Source organism: Pipistrellus hanaki, assembly GCF_964339955.1.
Source record: "Pipistrellus hanaki genome assembly, chromosome: 11".
Classification (NCBI taxonomy): domain Eukaryota; kingdom Metazoa; phylum Chordata; class Mammalia; order Chiroptera; family Vespertilionidae; genus Pipistrellus; species Pipistrellus hanaki.
The window spans coordinates 33,493,633-33,512,809 of NC_140513.1; the positions used below are offsets into that span (position 1 = coordinate 33,493,633).

General features: G+C 45.8%; 2 long non-coding RNA genes across 2 annotated transcripts in view; one reads left to right on the top strand and one right to left on the bottom strand.

Annotated features, from left to right (window-relative positions):
• The window catches only part of LOC311630442, a 930,538-nt gene that overhangs the window by 114,206 nt on the left and 797,155 nt on the right, over positions 1-19,177 (top strand). The window lies entirely within an intron of this gene.
• On the bottom strand, positions 1,538-8,251 carry LOC311629696. Its single transcript, XR_014796241.1, has 2 exons — positions 7,823-8,251; positions 1,538-2,239 (listed from the first exon to the last, which is right to left on the bottom strand). It is a non-coding gene; the product is annotated as an uncharacterized lncRNA (long non-coding RNA).

Genomic DNA, 19,177 nt, shown 5'->3' on the forward strand with positions numbered 1-19,177 from the left:
GCAAACAACAATGCAGGCAGTAGCAAACAACAAGGTAAGCAGTATTTTCTTAAGTCTTACATCCCCCCCTTTTTCTTGTAACTAAGGCTCAATCTTGGGGCTTATAGAATCTCCTCATTTGGAACCTGGCGATACCTCTGCTGGAGAACAAACATTTGAACTGTACTTATCCTATCTTGTACGAAGGATACTAGTCGATTGAGGATACAAGGTCCAAGGGTTAATAGGAGTAGTAAAATGAACAGAGGCCCCAAAAGGGAGGAAAGGAGGGTAGTGAGCCAGGGGGAGGTGTTGAACCATCCTTCGAACCATCCCTGCTTATCTAGCTTTTCTTTTCTGCGTGTTTCAAGTTTTTCTCTCAGCTTGCTCATGGAGTCTTTAACTACTCCTGAATGGTCTACATAAAAACAACATTGTTCTTTTAAGGCAGCACAGAGACCTCCCTCCCTGAGAAGTAGTAGATCTAGGCCTCGTCGGTTTTGGAGAACTACTTCGGATAGAGAAGTGAGGGATTCCTGTAATTTGGTTATAGAGATTTCTATGCTTCTAAGATCTTCATCAACCGCTGCCCGGAGTTCCTCTGTAAATCTCGGGCCTTGAATTAGGGCAGTGGCTCCTGTTCCGACCCCCGCTGCCACCCCTACCCCTAAGAGGGCAGCCAGGGTAAGGGAGACAATCTCTCGTTTTGACCTGGGGTGAGAGTCAACTTCCTCCTCGAGGGCAGAGGACTGGTAATATGTTATTTTTGGTACTACCTGAACCTAGATACAGAATTCACCAGAGGAGTTGAAGGCCATGGCTGATAAGCATGGAGTTAGGCCAGTGTTACATGCCCACCACGTACCAGGTTCTGGAATAAGGAAATAAGTCCCAGGAAAAGGAGGATCATGAGTGATGTTACAAGTTTGTTGCCATTCTCTAGGGACCGTCCCAATACACCTGCCCCGTCCTGAAACTTCAGGAAGGGTGAGCTTACCTGGCATCCCCCAGGCGCAGCTAGTGTGGGAAGTAGAGTTGCTGAAGCTACCTATTACTCCTATGCCTTCATAATAAGGGGGGCTTGCTGATAAACAAAGCCAGCAGTCATTGGTGAGACCTGGTTGGGAAGAATTTAGAGTGCTGGCTGCCCCCCGGACTAGGGACAGTAACCTTTGTTCTGTCCCTTGTCTTGGGCCGCCTCCGGGGGTCTGAGTCTGGGGGGCAACTGTCAGCAGGGGTTCCTTCAGGGAAGTTTTCTTAGTTTCTTTTGATAGTACAGAGTTTGGTCCTAGGGACCCGGTATGGACCGGCTCCTCGCGTACACTTATACTGAACAGTAGCCCATCATCATACAGACTTTTATAGATTCTTAGCCCCCAGGTCTTCCCAAATCCAAGCCAATGATACCTCTGTCTCCCTGCTGGGGTGAAGGTAATATTTAGAGTATTGATCCAGCCTCTGTGTCCAGAATTCTGAGTTCGATTTCGCTGTACCCTAATTAATTCCCAAGGGGGGGGTGACCTTATCCAGTACCCTGTCCCTGTTGTCTCACATCCCCATTCTCCACAATAGAATTCTCTGGCGCTCCCACAGTTCTTCTTGTGACCTCTCCTATCCTTTGGGCAGATATAAAAGGGGAGCACGGCTAGGTGTTCCCTCACCCAGGCCCAGCTGCAGTGGGCACTATCTTCCCTGGCTCCCATGTACTTTCTGCTCTCCACCCCAGCCTTGGATTCTTCAAGATCTCTATCTGGGAGGTCCCAGTATGGGTCTCCCACTGCTAGGGCACAGATGTCGGGGGTTAGAGAGGGCCACCAAGTCCCAGGCGGGGCCACCTTAGAGATGGACCATACGGTCCTCCACGCGCGAGTCTGTACCTGCCAGGTAATTTTCTTGGGCTCGTGGGGAGTCCCCTTTACCAGAGTCATTAGCAGGTACAGGAGAACGCCGAAGCCGAATCTTGAGGGGGGAATCCCCTTTTTCAGCAGTCCATTCATGATTATCCTCCGGAGGAGATGCTGGTTTCGCGTGGGAGGCGTGGATCCAGGTGGTGATGCCATCTACCTTGATGGCGGTAGGAGTAGTCAGAAGTACCAGATGAGGTCCCTTCCACCGGGGTTCGAGGTTGGCCGTGCGATGTCTCCTTATGTAGACCCAGTCACCGACCTGGAACTGGTGAGGTACCTGCAGTGTCCCAGGTTGGTAGAGGGCCTTCAAGGGGGCCCAAACTTCTTTCTGTACCGCCTCAAGAGCTTTCAATCTAGCAAGTAGGGATTGGGAGGTGGAAGGAAGAGAGTCAGTGGTCATTGCCCAAGGGTCAGTGGCCAGGGGAGGTGTGGTACCAAAGAGAATTTCAAAAGGAGTAACTCCCAGGGGTCCCGGGGTGTTCCGGGCACGGAAGAGGGCATAGGGAAGGAGGACTGTCCAGTCTGCCACGCCAGTCTCTAAAGCTAATTTAGTCATGGTCTCTTTTAGAGTTCTATTCATTCTCTCTACCTGCCCTGAACTTTGGGGTCTATAGGCACAATGTAATTTCCAATCCACCCCTAGTACCCTGGCCAGCCCCTGACTCACCTGAGCAACGAAGGCCGGCCCATTGTCTGACCCGATTACCTTGGGGAGTCCAAAACGGGGGAAGATGTCTTCCAGTATCTTCTTAGCCACTTCTGTGGCTGTTTCTCGCCGCGTGGGGAAGGCTTCTGCCCACCCTGAGAAGGTGTCTATAAAAACTAGAAGGTATTTATATCCATATTTGGCAGGTTTAATTTCAGTGAAGTCAACTTCCCAGTAGCTCCCAGGCCTGTCTCCCCGTAGTCTTTTCCCATGGCTTATCTTTGAAGCCTGAGCATTGACTAGCTGACAAGCCTTACATTTTCGAGCGGTCATCTCTAGCAGGGGAGTCAGGCCTAGGAAGTAGTAACCGGTGGATTGGCAGATCTTTTCCAGGCGCTTTGCCCCCAGGTGTGTCAGCTGGTGTAGCTGGTTCAAATATTCCTTGGTGGCGGCCTCAGGTACTACCGGCTTCCCGTCCTGCCTCCAGACCCCCAAACTGTCTTTCTGGAACTTCCGTGGGTTCTTGGAGAGTCTCTCTTCCTCCTCCCGAGTATATTTGAGGGGCTCTGGGGAGGCTGAGGCGAGCTGCCGGGGTAGGACAGGCAATATCCTGGGTCCTAGGGCTGCTTCTCTGGCGGCGGCATCTGCTCTCCGATTCCCCTCGGCTACTTCTGAACTTCCCTTCTGGTGGCCTGGGCAGTGAATTATGGCCACCTCTCTTGGGCTATGGATAGCCTCGAGGAGCTGTATGATCTCCTGCTTGTTCTTAATGTCCCTTCCTGCTGAGGTGAGGAGTCCCCTCTGTTGATAGATGGCCCCGTGTACATGTGCTGTGGCAAATGCGTACCGGCTGTCGGTGTAGATGTTTACGCGCTTCCCCTTTGCTAGGTCAAGTGCTTTAGCCAAGGCTATGAGCTCGGCCTTTTGCGCCGACGCCCCTTCAGCCAGGCTGCTCGCCCAAAGAGTCTGGCTCTCGTCTACTACCGCTGCCCCCGCCACTCTCCTACCTTCATGTAGGTAGCTGCTCCCATCCGTGAACCAAGTGTAGACTGGGCCTGGCAACGGTGTATCCTTTAGGTCCTTTCGTGGCCCAGTCTCCTCGGCCAGAATGTCCGGGCAAGAGTGTAGTACCTCAGATCCTGGCTCGGTCTCGGGTAGCAGCGTGGCGGGGTTGAGAGTTGCGGGCTGCCCAAAGTGGATTCTCTCTTCGTTCAGCAGTAGGCTCTGGTAGTGAGTCATGCGAGCATTTGACAGCCACCTGTCAGGGGGCTGGCGGATGATGCTCTCAAGGGTGTGGGGAGCAATAACAGTTAGTTTCTGGCCCAGCGTGAGTTTGTCAGCATCCTTCACTAGGGAAGCCGTTGCAGCGATCGCTCGGAGACAAGCAGGCCATCCCCTCGCCACCGGGTCAAGTCCTTTTGATAGGTACGCGACAGGCCTTTTCCATGGTCCAAGGGCTTGTGTCAAGACGCCCCGGGCTATTCCTTTCCTCTCATCTATGTAGAGGGTAAAGGGCTTCGAGACGTCAGGGAGGGCCAAAGCTGGGGCTGACAGTAGGGCCGTCCTAATTTTCTCGAAGGCTTCCTGCTGCTTTTCCCCCCACTCAAATGGCTGCTTCTGCTTTGTCAGTGGATATAGGGGCTCAGCTAGGCTAGCGAACCCTGGTATCCAGAGGTGACAGAATCCCGCTGTCCCTAAAAACTCGCGGACCTGCCGTGGGGTTCGGGGTACTGGAATCTGGAGCACGGTCGCTTTTCGTGCCTCAGTCAACCACCTCTGCCCATTCTCTATAGAATAGCCCAAATATGTAACTTTTCTCCGGCACAGCTGGGCTTTCTTCGCAGAGACCCGGTACCCTAACTTAGCCAATTCAGAAAGCAGGGCCTCCGTACCTGTTTTGCAGTCTTCCTCTGATTCTCCTGCAATTAAGAGGTCGTCCACGTACTGGAGGAGTGTTATTTCCGTGTGGCTGGCCCGGAACGTAGTAAGGTCCTGGTGGAGGGCTTCATCAAAGATAGTAGGAGAATTCTTAAACCCTTGGGGCAGGCGAGTCCAAGTCAATTGCTCAGTGTGCCCAGTCTTTGGGTCCTGCCACTCGAAGGCAAATAACTTCTGACTAGTTGGGTGTAAGCGAAGGCAGAAGAAGGCGTCCTTCAAATCTAACACAGTGTACCAGACGTGGGAAGGGGGTATTGAACTCAAGAGGTTGTAGGGGTTAGGAACAGTTGGATGGATGTCCTGAACCCTCTTATTAACCTCCCTCAAGTCTTGTACTGGTCGATAGTCATTGGTACCCGGCTTCCTGACTGGTAATAAGGGAGTATTCCAGGGAGAACGGCATCTCACCAAGACCCCTAAGTCCAGTAGCCTCTGGATGTGTGGCCTGATACCTTCACGAGCCTCCCTCGGTACTGGGTATTGCTTTACTGCTATTGGAGTTGCAGTGGCTTTAAGTTCTATAACTACCGGGGGTCTCTGAGTGGCCAGTCCCATTCCCACCAGTTCTGCCCAGGCTTCAGGGACCCGTTTTAACCAGGTCTGGACTTGTGGATCTCCTGTGAGTGTTTCTGAGAAAAGGCGATGTTCGTCCTCTAGTCTCAGGGTCAGGATAGCCGCTGAACCCATGGTCAATGCAGGTCCTTCTTTGGTGAAAGTAATCTGGGCCCCCATTCTAGTCAGTAGATCCCTTCCTAGGAGAGGGGCAGGACACTCAGGGATAACTAGGAAGGAATGATGAACCTTCCCTTTCCCAAGATCTACAGTTCTCTTGGTGGTCCATGGGTATCTTTCATTCCCCGTAGCCCCTACTACCCAGGAGGTTTTTGAGGAGAGGGGCCCCAGGGGTTTTTGCAATACTGAATATTGGGCTCCGGTATCAATGAGAAAGTCTACTGACTGCCCCTCCACCTGAAGTGTTACCCTGGGCTCAGGGAGGGGTTCTGAGCCCCGACTTCCCTATTCGCTGTCTTCATGGAGGGCGAGTACTTCCTTTGCTTCTTTTTCTTTTTTCGGACAGTCTCTCTGCCAGTGCCCTTTTTCTTTGCAATAAGCACATTGGTCTTTGCTAATGGGCGGCCTGTTGCTAGGTGCCCTACCTTTCTTCCTAGGCTTCTGTTCCTTGCCTACTGTTGCGGCCAGGATACGAGTTAACCTCTTGTCTCGCTCCTTCTCCCTCTCTCTCTCCTTCTTATCCCGCTCTTTCTCTTTTCTTTCTTCCTTTTCCTCCTCTGTCTCCCTTTTGTGATAGACCTTCTCTGCCTCTTTGACTAAGTCCTGCAGGGTGTAGTCCTCGAGCCCTTCAATCCTCTGGAGCTTCCTCTTTATATCTAAGGCTGACTGTCCTATGAAGGCCATGGCCACCGACCCTCTCTGTCCCTCTAACGCGGGGTCGAAGGGTGTGTACCTCCGAAATGCCTCCATAAGTCGCTCTAAAAAGACAGAAGGAGGCTCCGAGGGGCCCTGCCGAACTTCTCTTACCTTTGCCAAATTGGTGGGGCGGCGAGCTGCCCCCTTGAGACCTGCCACTAGAGTCTGGCGGTAGACGGTCAGTCGCTCCCTACCTTCAGCCGTATTGAAGTCCCAGTCGGGGCGGGCCAGAGGAAAAACGGTATCAATTAGATGAGGAAGCTGGGTAGGTCTCCCATCAGGGCCGAGGACATTCTTTCGGGCCTCTAGGAGAATCCTTTCTCTTTCTTCGGTCGTGAAGAGGGTTTGAAGGAGCTGCTGGCAGTCGTCCCATGTTGGCTGGTGAGAGAACATAAGGGACTCGACCAGCCCCGTGAGGCGCTGGGGGTCATCTGAGAAAGGGGGATGATTAGCCTTCCAATTATAGATGTCAGAGGAAGAAAAAGGCCAATATTGGAGGGGCTGGAGGGGGGCTGGCGTGCCGTCATCTGGGGGTGGTAATTGGACACCGACTGGACGGAGTGGGCACGCAACAGTTGAATCCGGTGACAAAGGGGGCGGCTGCGCTCGGCGGCTGCGAGTGCCTTGTGCCGGCCCCAGATAAGGACCTGCATCAGGGGGAGGAGAAGAGGGTATAGTGGGAGGCAAGGCGGGGGGATACGGCGGAGGTGAATCAAAGAGTAAAAGGTCTTGCGATTCCGGGAGCGGCTTCTTTTCCGCAGCCCTGCCGGCCCCAGCGACCAGGGCAGTCGCTGCTTGACCTGGTGGTGAGTGGCTAGAAGAGAGAAAAAGCTTTAGCCAAGGGGGGGGGCTCTGGGCAAGATCCTGCCAGACAATGATGTAGGGCCGCTGGTCAGGATGTCCTCCCGTGGCCTGAAAAACCTTTTCTTTGACTGCAAAAATAATGGCGAGGTTAAAAGTGCCCTCTTTCGGCCAGCCAACTCCAAAAGTGGGCCATTCCGAGGAGCAAAACTTCTGCCATGGTTTCTTCTCAATATTCACAGATAAATCGAAGCCCCGACCTCGCACGCTTTTCCAGTGGTCAAGAGTTAAGGTTAAAGGCGAACTCTTTCCCTGCCCCATTTCTGAGATAAGGAGATAACAGAACAAAAAGATTGCGAAGACACCAAGGAAACAATAAAGTCTCTTTTTACCCGGAAGTCCTGACCAAGGATCGGTTTTCTGTTGATGACCTGTCTTTCCGAAAAGGCAGACACCCCGTGAAACAGAATAGGAGGCGATCAGACCTTCCCGATCAATACTCTGAGAGACAGGACAAGAGGCGATCAGACTTTCCCGATCACTTTCCTGCCCTTTCCTGCCCTGGGGCATCAGACCAGAACCAGGGAGTCTCACAACAACACTCACTCAGACCAAAACCAGACCTCTGCCACAGACCTGATCACTCACTCAGACCAGGCACGAGGACCCACCTCAGACTCCAAAACCTAGAACCAGGTGTTGGTGGTACCCAGGCCTTGGTGGTCAGAAGCACAAATAACAGAAATGCCACATCCGTGGTTGTTCTTTTGTTAAAAAATTCACTCCCGGGACTCTAACCCGACACCTTGCTCCTGGGACTCTAACCCGACACCTTGCTCCTGGGACTCTAACCCGACACCTTGCTCCTGGGACTCTAACCCGACACCTTGCTCCTTCCCTGGGGCGTCCCCCAGGGTGGCAGTTTCTTCTGGCCAATTCGCAGCCAGAGACCCGCCGTCCTCACGGACCTTGGATCCTGCCTTTTTGGATCCGTTCAAAAATCTAAAATACTATAAACACCAGAATACCATAGATACCAGAAAACCAGTAATACCAGAATTCCAGGAATTATAACACAAACGACGCAGACAGACACAGACATAGACACTCCGGAGATTCTTACCTACGAGACGGTTTCTGTGAGTCCTGGGGTGGTCTCCACCGATCCCGGACGAGCCCCCAGATGCAAGACCCGAACAGGCCTTTTGTCCTGCTCGGCGGAGGCGACCTCACGAACCACACAAACACTTGTCTCGATGCAACACGCAAAAGGTTTATTGACCGGCGCCGGGACCCAACCTCCAGCTCAGAAGCTGATAGAAAGGGCCCCGTTGAGGGTTTACAGCAGGCTTATAAAGGCAAAAACCACAAGCAGCTTCAGGGTCAGTTGGGTTTGGAGGGAAACAGCTGTCCTTCTCTGATTAGGACCGCTGGGCTTGGGACAGCAGTGGCTCTCAGGGTCAAGCCCAGGGCGGGGTGGCTCTATCAGCAGTACTCAGCTGAGCGGGAAGCTCAGCTGAGTGGGAAACTCAAATTCAGCTGCGGCGGGAAACTCAAATTCAGCTGCGGCGGGAAACTCAGCTTGGCAGGAAGCAAACAACAATGCAGGCAGTAGCAAACAACAAGGTAAGCAGTATTTTCTTAAGTCTTACAGTTTATTCCCATCTTATTTATTTCCCTCTGACACCAAGGACCCCAAAGTGTTCAGCTCCAAAGTTAATGCACATTTACAGCCAAGGAGTATTTTCCCTTCCACTGAATTAGGAATGAGCAGTGGGGAGGGAGAAAGGGGGTAATTTAAGTTGCTCTATTGTTGGGAGTGAGGGGAGTAATTCTAGCTTATATCAGCAGCTTGCCGGGTCCAGCCATCATTCCTACCCTCCCCCCCCCCCCCTTATTTTATTTATCTCTTCACGGCCTATCTGATAATGCTGTAACCATTTCCTGTTGTATGCTGGCTGAGGAAGCTTTCTCCAGGCCCAGGAGCAAATCAATAAAAGTAAGCCATAGTGATTCATAAAAATAAAATTGTCATCATTATTGTTCAATTATTGCTGTGTCTGTGGAAAGAATCTCAAGAACCAAAGGCTTCTTGGCTAATATTTATAATCTACGCTGAACAGTGCTAACGAACGAGTGGGTGTGCATTAGAGTAAAATGCGATGGTGTCTGATTTATACCAAGTCCAGGCCTGATTGCTAATGTTAAATCCATTAAAGTCTCTCTTAGTTCTGCCTTAATGGACTCCCTGCATATAATAGAGCTTAAACATACCCGTTTACTTAGCTTTTCATTATTGGTTGAATATTTGTCTTTATTTCATTATCCCCGTGATAAATTTGACTTATGATAGTTTGAAAAATAGCACGTCAGCAATCTAGGCTTTTAAGAAACTACAGAAGTAACTCCAGATATACTTATATCTATTCCCATAGATATGAGAACAGAATATCCCCCGAATAATTATTGTTCTTAAACGTTCAAACTGTTAAATCCAAGCATGTTCCAGGTCACAAAATCCAGAAGCTTGGGGGAAGGAGAAATATGTCCTCCTCGGAGGAAAATAAACAGAGGGATGAAAGCTATCTGCCTAAGCTGTCACCTTTGGTGTGTCTCCGGGGTGGAAAGCTTTTTGTATCTCTTTAAAACACTTCTCCCTGGAGGAATCCATAAAGCACAAGTGCAAATAGGAACAACAGGTTGAAAAGACATAGGCGTAACCATCAAGAGTCCCTTCTAAGGTCAACCATTTCACAGGGGCTCTGTAATGGACAGTGAGTATGAAATTCATCCCCCAGCCTACGCTCCCTTGCTTTAATCTACACGAGTCTTCCATTCACAGCCCAGCCCCTCCCAGGCGACAGGCGCCAAGTCAATTTGGGGTGGATTTCTGATGCTTTCCCCTCCGTGCTTCACTGGCTTTCCTTGAAAGCTTGGCTTCTTGCTTAAATCTGTGCTTGGTGATGTGTGTCTGGATTAGGCCGTGGAACAGACTTCTTGTTTATCTCTCACAGTGCTGCTGCAACCTCCAGCTTCAGTTACAGGAGACTGAAGACAGAGATGGGAAACACACAGCACAGAGAAGGTACCTGAGGCTCTAGATGAGGCAAGATAAACAGATAGGTAAAATAAATAAATAAGTCCGGTTGGGCCGGTGTGGCTCAGTTGGGGGAGAGTTGCCCCATGCAGCAAGAGGTGACAGCTGGATTCCCAGTCAGGGCACATGCCCAGGTTGTGGGCTTGATCCCCAGTAGGAGGCATACTGGAGGCAGTGGATTGATGTTTCTGCCTCTCCCTCTTCCTTCTTCTCTCTCTAAAAAATAAAAATCAATAAAGACATATTTTAAATAAATAAATCCCACCCAAAGAGCATCTAAACACGAATTGCAAAGTAATAGGTAAATGATACTCTAAATGCCTCCATGGTTATGTTTTTGCTTCTTACCCAAAGAGTAGCCAAGACTGCTCCAATTAACAGGTATTGAGTATACCCCTGCTGGGCAGCATGAGAAATAGAAAAATAAGAAACCATGTAGCTCTTTCCCTCAGAGAGTTTATGTTTGTGTTTTGTTTTGTTGAGGGGCATAAGAAACATATTTACTAAGTTGAATACCTAGGGATAAATAAGAAATTCAAAACCTCAGCTATTGCAATATACTATGAACAGCCTAGAGCAGCGGTCACCAATCAGTGGCCCGCGGACCACTGGTGGTCCATGAGGTCCGAAAGGTTGGCAACCACTGGCCTAGAGAGTAAGTACTTCATGCATAATGGCTGGGGATCCAACAGGCTGATCCTGGTAGGGGTTTTTAGGGAGTAAGATGGACTCAAGACTGTAAAAAATAGAAGCTTTGTGAGACAGGAAGGGAGTGGGCTACAGCAATAAAGAGATGTGTGTGGAAATAGCAAAGCAAAATATATTTTTACTTAAACTAGGCAGAATCATAATTTAAAACTAAAACACATATACATGTACACACAAATGAAATTACCATAATCCAAGTGTTTATCACACATTTTCATTGAACCTGTACATTTAGTACCACCTGACACTAAATATTGATATATTTTGGTTTACATACACAAATCTAATCCTGGCTTGGATCTACAGTCAACTCTATTTTTGATCACTTTGGATTTCATGATAAAATGTTTCACTGCTTACTGTAAGGCAAATGCTATAGGGGCCAAAGAGCCGCATGTGGCTCCCGAGCCTCAGTTTGAGTCTCTTTGGCCCCTTGAGTGTGGCTATTTCACAAAATATCACGGCCTGCGTGAGTCTATTTTGAAGAAGTGGCGTTAGAAGAAGTTTAAGTTTAAAAAATTTGGCTCTCAAAAGAAATTTTGATCATTGTACTCTTGATATTTGACTCTGTTGGCTAATGAGTTTGCCAACCACTGATCTAGATTATAGTCAAAACATTTACCAATAAGATAGAGCCCCAAGTCTAAAGGACTATGGGTCATGATGACCCCAGCATTTTCTCCACTCTATAAGGTCCTGGGAACCTATTATTCCTGGGACACGCTGAATGGAGAGGGATTCTCAGCAAGATCAGGAAAACAGAGGGAATGGTAGATGGGGACTAACATTTATTAAGCCCCTACTATTTTCTAGAGAAGATGGTAAACATTTACACAGTATCTAAAGGGATCTTCTCAACAGTCCTATTATTTCCATTTTACTGAGGAGTAAACTAAGATTCAGAGAGGTTATTTGATGAATGTGTGGTTACAATGCTCCTCTCACAGCCAAGCCAAGTATTTAGCCAGGTCAGTGTAACAGTGTTGATATTTACAATATTTATCTGCCAATATGGTGCAAATACTGACGAATCAGAGCAGGCATAGAAACCTGCCCAAAGAGATGCCGGATATGAACCATCAACACAATTATACCCACAGAAATCAGCACAGGTTTATCTCAGCACCCAAGTTCTTCCTATTAAATATCAAAGATGAACTAAATTCAGTCTTCAAAACTTTGCTTTGTCTCTAAATGAGTATTCTCATTTATTTAAACATTCAGGTATGCTTTTGATCATTTAAACACTCTAGGTAGACATCTGTCAATCCACCTAAGTACCCCTTATTTTGGGAGTAGGTAGTCATCCTCTTAATATATTAAAGTAACAAAAAATTCATATAACATTTTATCTACCCTCTAGTAAACAGAATATGCTTCAGTTATCGCTGGTAAATAATCAAATCTTATTTCCTTTCCCCACAATGCTAATGCAAAGTTCATCTGAAAACATCCAAATAAATAATTCGTTTTAAAATGTACATTAAATGCCTTGCAAAAATGAAATCTGCATCTATCTAAACTATAAGGGATTATGAAATCTAGACAAACTACTGTTACTTTAAATTTATCCCAATTTAATGTAATCTTGCCGTTATTATTTATAATCTGGAAATAAATCAACATGAAAAGAACCCATAGATACTGGCATTTTCAGAATCAACATTCGCCTATAACGTTCAAGATATTGACAGATACATAATAGATAAATTGGATCGATAGAAAGATAGCCGTAAAGTATTTTATTTATCATGTAAAGAAATCATTGTTATCATCAGGCCTTTCCCAAAATTATACAGTGAGCCTGCATTCACTATCTAACTCAAGTTAATCCTAAACATTAAAATTTAGCACCTCAGAAGGGATGTTGGCATGGAATGCAACTGTGGGAAAATAAATAAATACATTTTCTTTTCAAGAGAAGCATGCCTTAGGACATAAATACTTTGTAAGGAGGAAATGAGAAACTGGCAGACAGATAAAACCTTTTTTTTTTTTTTTTATTACATAGCAATTCAGTAACCCCTGTGTTCTCCAGCAAAATCTGAAAAAGGGATGTTGTTCTTAATCAAGGATTCTGAATTTTCCATTTAATCAACCACATTCTCCAAAGCTAAATGGATTCTTGACTGAATAGGCCACAAACAAATTCTCTAGAGAAGTACTAAATATTCCAGAAGTTTCTTCAGGGGAAAATGATAATAAATGTCCTGTCCTTTGTGCTGGTGGCTTTTGTAGAAAGAACACAGGATAGAAATGAGGGGGCCAGGGCTACAGTCTCAGCAACACCTTAACTCTAAGAGGTTGGTCAAGCCACATTTCTATATCTCAGTTTTCATCTACAAAATGGGAATATCATTGCCTCCTCTCAATATCTAGTGATTACCACGAGGAGAGAAAGGACACATGGTTACCTATTTCCAGGAGTGATACTCAAAATATTTAGCATCTAGTGTGACTTGGGCACGGAAAATGAACACTGCTTATCTTCCACCTTGGGAAGGACGCTCTTTGCACCTTAGGGCAAAAAGAATGTAAAGGCCAACCATGTGATAAAGGAGAGCACCAGCCCTGGCTGATGTTGCTCACTCAATGGTTAGAGCGTCAGCCTGCACACTGTAGGGTTGCAGGTTCAATTCCCAGTCAAGGGCGCATAACTAAGTTGCAGGTTCAATCCCTGGCCCCGGTCAAAGCACATGTGGCAGGCAACCAATCAATGTCTCTCTCTCTCACATCGATGTTTCTATCTCTCTCCTTCCCTCCCTGCTTCCCTTCTACCCACTCTCTAAAACTCAATGGAAAAAATATCTTCAGCTGAGTATTAACAACAACAAAAAGAAAACAAAAAACAAGAGCACCAAATGTGGGGACACATTTTTCAGAAGGGCCCTAGCGAGGGAGGACATTAAAAGACACTAAGGTGAGGTTTCCAAGCTGGTGGTGGATTAAGTGGAAGCTACACTGACATTCTCCCAGAACCAAACTAGAATCACAACTGAAATTTAGAAAAATCATCCTGAATAATCAATTGAAGACGAGCTGTGTGGGGAGAATCCAGGGTCGGTGGCTCTGGGAATAGAGCTTGGAGAGCAGCTGCCCGGATCCCTGTGCTGAGTCATTCCCCCACACTGCAGAAGACATCTTTCCCAGAAAGAACTTTACCCGCCAGGCAGCTTTTGTGTGGGGGAAGCAACTGCCCACCCATTGGAAAACCTCTCCCCAACCCTATGGACTTTACACCTTACAGAGGTATGCAGTCCAAGGCTCATTAAGTAACTGAAAATAATAATCACCCTGCAGGCAGAGGTGGATCTCTGGGTCTTTTGAGTCTTTGCCTGACCTGCTTCTGGACCAGGGCTAGGAAAAGCAGAACTTGATGCACATCTTGGTCCTTTTCAAACACACTCAGCCCCAGCAGAGAGAGCTTCCCACAAATGTGGCTTTCTCACAGCTCCAAAGAGATAATCAGGGCCAGTCGCAAACAATGTCTGGCATTGGCTTGCATCAGAAACCTTCCAAAAAAAGAGTAGGAGTCACAGCAGATCTACCAATACATAGAAACAAACCCAAATATATAGCCAAAATGGGGAGACAAAAAAATAAAATAAAATAAAATAAGGACCAAATGAAAGAACAATAGAACTCTTCAGAAGAAGAGCTAAATGAAATAGAGATTTTAAAAAAACTTATCAGAGCCCAGCTGGCTAGGTCAGTGTTTGAGTGTCAACCTATGAACCAGGAGGTCACAGTTCAATTTCCAGTCAGGGCACATGCCCGGGTTGTGGGTTTGGTCCCTAATGTGGGGCATGGAGGAGGCAGCTGATCAATGATTCTCTCTCATAACTGATGTTTCTATGTATCTCTCTTTCCCTCTGAAATCAATAAAATATATCTTTTTTTACAAAGAAATTTATCAAATATAGAGTTCATAGTAATGATTATAAGGATGCTCAACGGCATGCAAAGAGATAGAGAAACAATGAAAAACAATGAGTTAGAAATAAAGAATGACATAGCAGAAATAAAGAATACACTGGAAGGAATAAACAGCCAATTCCCAGTCAGGGCATATGTCTGAGTTTCAGGCTCAATCCCCAGTGTGGGGCAGCTGATCAATGATTTCTCTCATTATTGACGTTACTATCTCTCTTTCCCTCTCTCTTCCTCTCTGAAACCAATAAAAATATTTTTTAAAGTACTAAGGTGACCCTCTCCCCAGTAGATCCTCATCTACTTCCATGGCTTCAATTATTACCTCTAATAATGCCCAAATCTCTATCATCATCCTCACATAATGCCTATAACCTTAGACACACAATTCCATCTGTTTGATAAGCATGTTTGTAGATGACTTGGTTTGTACAAATTAATTCATCTAAACAAACTCCTAATCCCACAGTTCTCTCTGCATCCTCCGTGACTCCCACAGTTCTAGCACTCTCTCCTTCTCAGCAGTTCACATGACGGACTTCACTTGAACTCCCTATACTCTGTCACATCTAATATGTTTCCAAGACCCACAGATTTCTCAAGAAATGTCTTTCTTTGTTTTCCTGTAATTGTCATTAATGTCTCAACAGCAGTGACTATATTGTGTCATCTGTGTGTTTGTCACAATACCAACTGTAGATTATTAATACAATTTTTAAACTGGATTCTATAATACATATTTTTCTTATTGCCAGGATTAGACCCAAATTTTGAATCCTGAGGCTTATACAACTTATGGACTGTTTTGGGGATTTTTGTGTGTGTGTGTGTGTGCTGATATTTATTCATTTTTTATGGAAATATTACTATTATTGACTCTGGGGTGCTACTATAATACACAGATTACCTTTCTTAAGTAAAATAAATTTTGAATTCTGAAATACATATGAACTTAAGGATTTCTTTAGAAAGTCTAAAGTATGGCATCATCATTTCTCTTATTGCACTCAGAAGTTGCATTTTATTCATAATGGTCCCCAAGATGTCATAGAAATCTCTGCTCTGAGTTGCAAAAGGCCAGTGCTTGTACAGGGTATTATCTACATTAGCAAATTCCCCTTCTTAGATATCTCAAGAGCATTTTAAATAAGGATGAGATCTCTTTTGTGTTTTGGGGATTTTTTTAAGCATACAATCTTATGGCTACAAAATCCTACACATCTGGTCCTTGGAAAAAGCCCATGCAAGTGAAGAGTCCTAAGACTCAATCAATGCCTACTTTACTTCTGAACTACATATACACCTTCTAATTAAAGTGATATGTGTGTACTCTATGTCATTTTAGAATCAAAACTTCTATTATCTCTCACTGGTCTTTTATAATAGCCTTCTAAAGCTTTAATCTCATATTGCTCCAAACCCACCTCCATACAAGTTTCTGGTAATCTTCCTCACTCATAGTTTCTATAATGTCATGCTCCATTCAAACACTTCCTATGCCATCCCATCACCTGTGGACTTGACTCCAAGTCCCACAATCTGGCATTGAAAGTCCATATCTATTGAAAGCTAAAAGGATTATAGTTTTGAAATGTTAACTACCGCCGAAACCGGTTTGGCTCAGTGGTAGAGCATCGGTCTGCGGATTGAAAGGTCCCAGGTTCGATTCCGGTCAAGGGCATGTACCTTGGTTGCGGGCACATCCCCGGTAGGGGGTGTGCAAGAGGCAGCTGGTCGATGTTTCTCTCTCATCGACATTTCTGGCTCTCTGTCTCTCTCCCTTCCTCTCTGTAAAAAAAAAAAAAATCAATAAAATATATTTAAAAAAAAAAAAAAAAAAGAAAGAAATGTTAACTACCTTTTTCCTCCTTCCCTACCTTACCCCCTCCTGTGAGACAAATCAATGTTTATTGCTTCAGAAGAAGATGTGATAGATACAAAGCAGAAAGAGCTTACCATCCTGTCCTTACCTTCCAAAAATGTAAGTTCTCAAGGAAATGTACAGTATCTGGAGTATAGTCACAATATTGGGAAGAAACAGAATTTGAAGAGAGAAATCTTTCCCCAGCTTTGAAGAGAACTGAAGAGAAAAAGATTAGTGTCTAAAGAAAAGTGTTTCAAACCCTGTTTTTCATACAGAGACAACTATGTCTCTAGAAAGAGAGGGCCCAAGAGCAGAGACAATCTGTACCCTATTTCTCAGTTAAAATGCTAAGAAAAGGGGAAAATCTCAAAAATGTCCCAGTAGACTGAACCATGAGATGGCCTTGCTGAGATTCCCATGCCATAGCGAGGCACAGAAGTAGCAAGAGAATCAGGGGCCCTAAATCAAAAGCCTGTGTGGATGTCTGATGGAGGACCAGGATGGCCTGTACAATGTATTCATCACACCAACCCAGGGACATAGCCACAATTCTGAGCAAAGACAGGTGGGGCCACCTAGAATTGTCTGAGGCAAGCTTTGCCTTGCCAAAGTAATAAAAAGTAAGTTAAAACTTGAGAAAAATGAAGAAATGAATGTTGCTTGTATACTTAAGTGTGCATTAAGATAGCACTAACATTACAGATTAAACCTCTGAATTTAAGGCATTAATGCCAGCAAAGCCATTTCAGAACAGATCAAGGGAAGCCTCCCTTGGTTCCTCCGTGCTTTACCTGCACAAGCCATCATTTGGTTTCCTTTACAAATATCTATGCCTGAAACGTGGTCTGGGTTAGCCTCTCTTTCCTGGGAAGATGTATCTCAGAGCAGTTTAGCACCTTGCCTAGAGGGCTCTGTCTTTTTGAAATTCAGAGATTTGTGGGTCTTTCCCCCTAAACCACAAATCTAAAGACTAGGAAAAACTGATCAACAAATAATTCCACTAAGAAAAGAGCAGCTTATCATAGGTCAACTGTGGGTGACAGATATGCTTTCTTTCACTGGATATCCATCAATGAATAATCTTCTCCTAGATTTGTGCAGGACAAAGGGGGAGATTCATTAATAAGGTAAAAGTAGACACAGAGGACAACCTAGAGAGAAATAGATGAGACACAAATGCCAGCTAATCTATGGTGCACGAGTTTCAAAGAAGAAGGGGCACTTGGTTTTGAAAATATAATTTCCCTGCTTATTTTTCTATTTAACAAAATGCACCAAAGCACAGTCAGCTGCATTCTCATGTCACTAATAGAAGAAAGAGGAACACGGAAAAGTGGAGATGATATGGCTGGACTTGCTTTTATCTTCACTCCTTTCATCTAAGGATCTTTCTGTACTTAAACAATAATTGATTAAATCTCACAATATCCCTACCTGTGGTACTTTCTGATGGGCCCAGACAGAAGCAAAGGGATGTGGACTAGATCAGATTGCCCAGGCTTAGGCCACAGGGCTCTAACAGAGCCAGAAATATACCCAAAAGAATCACCTTCCAATAACCCACCTTTCATCCCTGGGAAATACCCTGCCTCCTTGTGATTGTACCAAGGTACCAAGTTACCTCCATTTTTGGAATTAACTATTTTTTCCCCCATTTAATTATTTTCAGGACATCCACCTATGACAGCTGTTCTTCTGAGAATGTGACTAGCACATTGTCAAAAGGCTCACCTATGACCTCCAAAGAGTGTCACCTCACTAATCACTGTGGAGAGCCTGCAGGCAGCACATATCAAGTGCAGTTCAGTCATTGGGGGCTGCTGCAGAAGGACTTTCATGATGACTAATTAATCTCTGGTAATTAGCACTCAGATGTAATAAGTGCAGCATTCAAGGGCCCCAACAAGAGAAATAAAATCTACTCTTCAGAAATTTGCTTGAGAGTTAGAGTGCCTTTTTATAGATAAATAATGGCACCCTTCCATCCAGGCATAAAAACTGGAGTAAGGAATTTACTGCATATATCCACACTAAACACTGCCCAAAAGTCCCCCAAATAATATTTAGTCTAATTTCTTTAAGCCTTAGCAAAAAAAATCACAGCATCCTAAACTTATTAGAACTGAAAGACCTTCAGAAATCATTTGGCCCAACATTTTCCTTCTGCAAATAAGGAAACTGAGACGCAGAGAGGTAAAGTGACTTGCTCAGGACCCTACATCTGGTTGATGTGAAGCTAAGACTAAAAGAGAGTCAGTGAGTCTATTGTTTCATTGTATCCCCTGTTTTCAGTGAGTCTAGTGTTTCATGGCATCCCCTGTTTTCTCAGTGTGGACACTGCCTGACATTGGGCATCCTTAAGAAGTAGCCCCAGCAGTGGACTCGGGGACAGATGCCACAAGACTGAGAAGTCCTTTTTGCCACCTTCCTTCACCTCCCTCACCTTGGACACTGTCTGCGCCTCTGTTTCCACCCTGTGTCACACTCCTGTGGCGCCCCATTCTCAGACTGGAGTGGCAAATGATCTCTACCGTTAGGAAGCCACAACAGCCCAGGGGCATGTGTGCTCTGCTATGGAACCCTGAGTCTAGAGGTTTTATCTGCCAAAGGGACAAAGCCATGTTACACACACATACACATGGGGGGGGGGGGGGATTTAGAGAGGGGGAAAAGAGACAGACCAAAAGCCAGAGAGAACTTCCTCTGGATATCACTAAGACCATTCGAGATGGAGACACATATCTTTCATCTCTCTTATTAACCTCAGAGCAAATGATGCCACCCATGGCAGAATCATTCTCCACTCCCTCTCCCTCTGCCCCTTTGTCCATGCCTCTGCATTCTCTCCTCCTCTCCCGCCCCAGCTCTAATTCTCTTCC